The following is an 8,022-nucleotide window of genomic DNA, read 5'->3' as shown; positions in this document are numbered from 1 at the left end:
CCCAGCAGGGAGGGGAGTTCTGCCACAGGAGGGACCAATCAAGTGTGAAGCAGAGCACAGACCTTGGGCCTTGGTTCAGTGGGAAAAGGCTTGGCCACTGGTTCAGAGCGCCGCAACTTTCACGGATTAGTAGAGACACTATTCTGAAGACTGAAAAGGGGAACACAGCACGGAGGCAGCATCAATGCAAGTGTGCGTGCACACAAACACACAGTCTCTCTCTTTCTTTTACCCTCTCACACACAAAACCCACCAACAGCTGGGAGGAGGGCTACAGCCATCGCCATATTACCATAGCAACGGCATATCTCACATTTGAGCCCAAATGAAGACACTTTGGATTGAAACCGGGATATTTATTCTTCCAGTTAATGGAAGTATTTTAATAGTTTCTCTCAGAGCTTGTAGAACGTTTCCCCCTGACTGAGTTAATGAGTTGCAATTGAAGGTGCTTACTGCATCAGACAAGCATTTTGTCATTTTGCAAATTACAGGAGATCAACACTGCAAAATTTAACTTCTGTATTTATGTGGCAATGGGTCTTCCATATCTACTGTGAAGACTTTCAAATTTTTGTTAATCACCGCTAGGTCCTTTGGTCCACTGTGGAATTCCATGCAAACAAATGGATCACATTTCGAAAAAGCAGCTCTTTTAAGTAAAGTGATTGCAGTTTGCCAAAATTAAACAATTTTCACTGTTCAATGCCTTTGGCAGGTCCAGCTTTGAAGAATAATCTTTTACTATGCTGTGCATGCATCAGACCCTTTTATTCATTTGGTTTTAAATCCAATTCTTGAAAAGCAGATAAGAAAATGAAAAACTATTAAATAGTGGGGTTTGGTTCTCTGTAGGAAAATGGTCCGAGTCATGATTTAAAGGACTAAAAATGACAAATTACTTAAAGAGGTTTTATTAAATCTTTTTGGTCATGAAAAGTTTTAAAATGGTGCAAGCTGAAGCACACACGCCACTTTGAAATACAGTGTCAGAATACTTTAGCTCCTTCTGTTTATATTGTCTATACAAAACTGATATAAAGCAGACATTTTAAATCACAGGGCTAGCAGAATGATCTAAAGTTACACTGTTATATACATGCTGCAGCCTGTCCTCCCTAAAGCATGACTCTATTTGTGGCATGTGAAAGGAGCTCGCTATGAACAAGCAGCAAACTCCAGGGCTAAAATAACAGGCAGTGGGAAAACTGCAGTGCCTAGAATGGCCACTTAAGGCTGGCACCAAAAGTGAGTCGGTCCCCACCGAAGTTATTACAGTTCTGCATTTTTTTTTTAAATTTATTCATTTCATTTTGAGTGTTTCTCTTCATTTTTAGCTTAGTTTCAGCTACAACCGGACAGTTTCTAGGTTAGAATTACTGGTTTCAGCTGGTTTTTATTGTTTGGCAATGTTGAGTTTTTATTAGTTTCAGTGTTAGTTTAAATGTGGTTGCTATTTGTCAGGAGCACATTTAAGAAGTTTAAAAGGGGCCTGCAATTTGTGGAGAGTGTTAACTCACAGACACAAAAACACCAGAGCCCATGCTGCTATTGTTGACAAATCTGACCACACAGAAATGAGCCATACCTCATTTCAGTTAGTTTTTTTGTTATTGTTCTTGTTACAGATAACCCAAATCTTTATTACATAAAGTTTTGTTTTTAACTACAATTCCTTGGTTTCCCATGCAAAATGCTCATATTTGCAGCAGAAATAAACACATTAAAAGCCAAAAAGTGTCTCTATAGCTAGTTTCCTACCTTCATAACAACTGTGAGTGTACATGTGGGGTTGATGGATTGGGTAAAATTCAAGTTTTTAAAAAAAAATTGTTTGTATATTACTTGGCACAAACTACCACGCATCTGTGCTCTGCACATTTTATGGAAGCCATATGCCTAACAAGCTTGCTGGTGTAAGCTTATAAATGAGCATTTCACCCTCCTGTTCCAGTATAGTCACTGTTTTCTCCAAAAGAAAAACAAATGGCTGCATTCAAAATGAAGACTTTAAAACTGGATTTTCCAAACCGATGCGTAAGGTCACAGTGTCTACCACCATCCTTAATTTGCAGTCTCTGATTACAGTCTGTTGTTATACTTTGTAACAAACTATATTATTCATTAGATAAAAATCTTAAGTTGACTGGTACTTATATTTGTACTTTATATGAGCACTCTTACTACAGACCTCATTCAACAACAAATTCATAAAAGCACTTTACATCTAAGGTTCACAGACTCAGACAGATGCATCATGAACAACCCAGGCTTGAGTATTTTGCTCAAACATACCTTCACACACAGACTACAGGAACCAGAGGATCAAATCACTGACCTTCCAAATAGTAGATAAACATGCTTTGCCTCCTGAGCCACAGCTGCCCTGCAAAGCAAGTAGTATTTAGTAAATAGAAAGAAGCCAGTAAGAGAATGAGAGTAGCATACAAATCCATACATAGAGGTCACTGGGATGGATTGATGGGTTGTCAGCACATTATATTTGAAACAATCCTTTATTTTCCTCTTCAAACCAGTACCTTTATTTTTCTAGTGGATGTTTAATATTTTAGCACAACCAAGTAACCACAATATAATTCATAATTAAGTTATTAAACCGAAGAAAAAACTTGCCTAAACCTAACGAAACAATAAATATTACACTGTCAGATTACAAAAAAGTTCAGTCATGATTGAAAAGTGACTCTGTGAGTTGTATTAAAGACTGGGGGTGTTTTAGCGTTAAGGTTATTTAGGAATTGTTGGTATACTGAGCTTGTTTAGTGAGTATATTTGCAGAGAAAGCACAAGGTGTAACTATCGCAACACACACCTGGCTTTGGCTCCTGTTGTTGAAAGATAAATTGAAAGTCTTCATCAGGCATGACAATGCTTCAGCTTTCTCAGCATGCATATTTTCAGTGACTGTTTGGGTTCAGTTTTGTCCTCATTTTGGAAAGAGTAAACACGTAAATGGTGACGCTGATTTGTTTCTATATGGGGTTAGGGAATGAAAACTCAAGTCCTATTGTATTCTCTTTAATGGCGTCTCTTCCCCAACAGTGTGTGTGTGTGTGTGTGTGTATGTGTGTTTGTATGATTTAGGATTCTTTGAGATGAGGAGAGCACGTCTGTATCCAGGGGCCTCCCCCGCCTCAATCCCCCATCCCGTGCTTGCATTGGGCACAATCATCCTGCAAAGCTTTCTCTCTCTCTCTCTTTGACACATATATACACACACTTCCTGTCTCTCTCTTGGTTTCTCTCTCTCTGCATTGCTCATCATGCTTCGACTTTGAAGTCACAGCTTTCTCTTTCCCTTTTTTTGTCTCTGTGTGGCTTTGATGCACTAACATTCTGTGAATAGTTCCTCTAATGTCTGGATCCTTGTGCCTTATTCTTCCTACTCTGCCACTGTAGAAATGGTGAGTCTCTTGCCTTTGAAACGACGTCCATAAATTACAACTTGTCAAGTGTCATTTTCCTTGTTTACAGCCATTTTGGGCTCCCACTCCCCCATGTTCCTCTCTTGTGTTTCACATTAAACTGCACCAATAATGTTGGTGGTGCTCACCAGGTCTGCACATGCAGCTTGTTGCCACTAAGGGGGTGCGGAAACTATTAAAATATTTTCTAGTCTTTACGAGTTTTATGTGTGTAATTTGTGTGGATATATCCCACTGTGTTACCGCCAACTAGGAAAACAGAATGAGTTTGTGCTTTGGCCTGTGTTACGACAGTGACATGGAGTCAGAGAGACTGAAGGGCTGAAGGGTAAGAGGAGTAGTAAGAAAAGAGGGGGGTGGGCAGAAAGAGAGAGTCAAGTCTGTACAGGAAATCTGCTCTAAGTGTTCCTAAAGAGCTCATGTTTTTCCTCCCCTGCACAAACAGCTTAATTTATTGCATGTCTGTTGAAGTCAACAGCCCTTTATAACCCCACAATAATTTCCCATATGTTCCATATATCACCACAGAGAGGGTGGTGCACAGGGGGAGGGATGAAATGGGGGGGAAAAAAAGGACTGAAGCAGCAAATATGTTCAACACCCTACACACACATGCATGTATACACATACACCTACACACACACACACACACACACACACATAGAAGACCTGGCCAACTGCGACAATAACCTCATCTTAATCAGCCTTGCATTGGTGTGGATGTATGTGTTATTCCCTGCACAGAGCTACACCTGTGGGTGGGCTATGAAATATTAAACACTCTTGTTCATGTTGTTTACTTTCATCATTAGGGGAGAATCCTTGATAATGGAAAATTTCTCTCCTCTGAATCTTCAGCAGGGAGTACCTTGTAAGGGTCTGGCACAACCTCCACTTCTCCAGCAGGACCAGTTTGTTCTTGTCAAAACCCATGTGCCACAACGCAGGCTGATGAGGTGTAGGAGTTCTAAAATAAGAGGGATTTGAGTCAGCAGGCTTCCAAATCTCCTTCTTAGTTTAAGTGTTAGTAGCAAACAGGGATGAGCAACGTTTTAACTGGGCCCTCATGTGATTCTCACTTTATATTTCACCACGAGAGGCTCAATGAGCACGCTCTAACTCTACAGTTCTGTAAATATTATTTTATCTGTTATCTTATTGGACAATACATAAATGAGAAGTTCCTACTTGATATTGCCCATCCATAAAACATATATATATATATATACAAATAAAAATGTAATGTTTTACATGTTCTATGCAGATTCTTGACATTTTGAAGTGTGGTGTAAAGTAAATGAAACAAGATTTTAAAATGTCGCCACCTCCCTCTAGGTAAGGCAAACACAGTTAGTGTTTATATGCAGCTAAATGGGGAAGGAAATGATAAATTGCACAATAAAGAAATAAAAAGATCGAAGGATAACACTTGTTTTAACTGACAAAAAAAATTGTTTAACATACAGTATAGTACAGTCAAAAAATGTCTAAAAGTCTTAAATCCACTTGCACGCCATTGCACGTGCATGATGTTTAGTATGCACATACAGCAGTTGTAAGAGGTTCTGTATCACTTGTGAATTTTGTTCCAACTTATGCTGTTAGTGTCCTCTTGTGCAGCTATGATGTTGCATTAATGTGAACTTCTCTCTCACCAGAGAAGTGAAGAAACAGGCAGCCCCCTGTTGGTCTGCTTGATACAGCCAGGGACAGGCTGGGATTCTGAAAGTGGGGGCCAGTTGGTGTTGGTTGTTGGGGTGCCAGAGAACTGATCGATCCCCAGCTGCAGGTGGCCTAGTTGGAAAATAGTGTAGAATACTCCAAAACCTGTCCTGACTACCAAGCAAACCACATATACAGACACATACACACAAACAAAACAGCATATGTGGCGGGACTGTACACTCCAGCAATCATCAGATAAGACAGATGTACTGACTTGAGAAAATTGCTTGGAGTATGAGAGAATCAGATGGACTCAATACTTCATCATGTTCTCTGCACTGAATGCTTTATAATTTGATGACGTCTAACAAGATATAAACAGCTCTGAGGAAAAAAATTGTGATGATAATATACAGTAGTTCAACTTATGGCATTTCGCTGAGAATCATCCTTACAGTACTCTAAATAATTTTGCAAACATTTTGAAATTTTACACGACGAGAGTCAGAGATGATGTTTACCTTAACCTGTGATTCATGGTGAATAATAAAGCTGTATTCTATTTCTTGTTCTGTGATTAAAGGCTCAGAGAAGCTCACAGTGTTTCGAGATTTAGCTTTCTATTTTACATGGGACAGTATAACACCATCATCACGAATAAAAAAACAACAACAAACATTGTGCTTGATCATACACATGAAATAAATATTCGAGTAATAAAGCTGTGAAAGCAGCTTCTTTCCACAAACGAGTGAATCATCAGGTTGTACTGTGAGAGGAGCCCCATCCCCTGCAACTGCTTATTCATAAAGAAATAGGTTAAGCCTTGATGTTGAAATCACAGGCAGAGTGTAAATCTCCTAAAATCCTTTCATGCTTGTTAAGACAAAAGGGTCTTGTTTGGGAACATAGGCTATATTTGAGATCATAATTTACAATTGCAAAAGCAACATGTGAATCTTTGCAGATATATTGGTGTAAGAAATATATGCAAACACGAACACAGAGCGCGGGAGAAAGAGAAAGCGAGATAGGAGGAATGAACATTTTACTTTAAAGTTTGTCTTCCCTGAGAGCGCTCACTGGTGTGTAGACATTCAACTTACCTTAAAATGACAGAATGATTTCAGCGCTTGGGTCTCTGGGGATAGAAACTGTCTGGACATGGTGTGTACTCAATAGCAGATCAATATCGCTACAATATCAACCAGATCCAAACTGGCTCTCTCCTCCTAGTATCTGAAGAACAAACAACATGATATGAAATATCATTTGATGTTACTGTATTGGCAAATGATTGAAGGTTGCCTGAGGCTAAAGGAGATTTCGTAGGAAAAGAAAACTTAAACCGTGGCTGACTAACTGTAGCCACGGTTACTGCAGTAAAAAGCCCAGCTGAGTTTATCACAAGTGTTGCCATGCCTAAGTTCAGGTCTATGGTTGTTCAGCCTCAGCACCATATATTACCTTGTTATTGTATGCCTAAGCACTGAAGGCCAGGAGGCAAAGAGGGGGGTTTACTGCCTCTCTATCATTGAAGAAAACAGGGTTTCTTTCTTTTTTTCCTTTCAAACATCACACGGGGAAATTATTATCCCTGACGTACTGCTGTAAAAAAACTGACATTTAAGCAGTGATGAATCCAGCATGGTACAGCTGAGGCCACCACTTTGCTTGTAAGAAGAGAGAGAAAAGAAAATTGGGTCCTGCTTGAAACCCTGGCCACTCACTTGATACTTGATGAAAGCCATTTCCTTGGAAATTTATATTAACGCCCCCAAAGACTGTATGAAGATGAGGGAAAAATATGTCACAGTGGCAGGAAATGGTTCTCAGACTGTAACTGCCAACTGCAACGTAAAAAACATTTTCTTTGTCACTTCTGCTTAGGATAGATTCCTGTAACAAACAAAGAGGGAGAAAAAGATGGAAATCGTATTGATTAGAGAAAATAAGTGAAATGTCAAGGACTTTTCTTTATTGCCAGAAAGCTCTTCTCTAAACTCCTCCTGCTGGATGAGCTTTTGTGAATGGGCTGTAGCTTTCATCCACTATCCTATGCAAACAAGTTGTCCAAGTACCACATTGTTTCAAAAGACCTTGTGACACACAAAAAAGCGGGCAATGTCTTGGACACACATGCGAGCCCAGACTCTTTCACACCCATGCTAAACGTTTAGCCACCCTGGCTAATTAACTGCTGTGAAAGAGTATGCATCAAAGGGAGGCGGAATTTGAAGTCTCTCTGACCAACCCTCAGGTCCAGAGGTCAGCCCTCTGCAAGACAGAAGTTAGGACGTCCTGGCCCTGGACCTCTGGACGCTAACCCTTAACCCCTGCTGGAGCATATCAAAGCCTCGGCAGCAGAGGGTTGCACAGACGTCCCCCAACAATAACAGGGAGACATCAAAGAGCTAGTTGGAAAAAGACGTGAGGAAAAAAAATAAAAGGGAGCCAATATCAAATTCCCTCTTATTCTACAGATATTCCAAAAGATGAATATAATTAATCTCTCCAAGTTGTCATGGGTCTAAAGGGCCCTTGCTGTGCTGCAGCCTCCTTGGGGCACTTGAGGAGAATTATGTGATTAAACAGACCTGTGAATTCTGGACACAGGCGGAGAGAAGAAAGCTTCAGTCCTCTTCATAATGCCCCTAATGAAGTGGCTGGTGGCTCCGTCATCCCTGGCTGGGCCTTGTGCAGCCTGTTCACAATCTGTCTAATGACAGAGCGGGGGCTGCAGAGCGCACCAGTGCTTCCCAATGAGCCACAAAGGGAGATCACAGGCTCCATTGTGACTATGCACAGGAGCTTAGCACTCATCAGACCCAATAAACCTGTCTCTAGTCAGTATAGGACACACCCCTCCGCTGCCAGCCAACAGCCCCTCTCAGCACACTCCTTCAGTTGT

Source organism: Maylandia zebra, linkage group LG2 (assembly GCF_041146795.1).
Source record: "Maylandia zebra isolate NMK-2024a linkage group LG2, Mzebra_GT3a, whole genome shotgun sequence".
Taxonomy (NCBI): domain Eukaryota; kingdom Metazoa; phylum Chordata; class Actinopteri; order Cichliformes; family Cichlidae; genus Maylandia; species Maylandia zebra.
Note: the sequence above shows the minus strand (reverse complement) of the source record.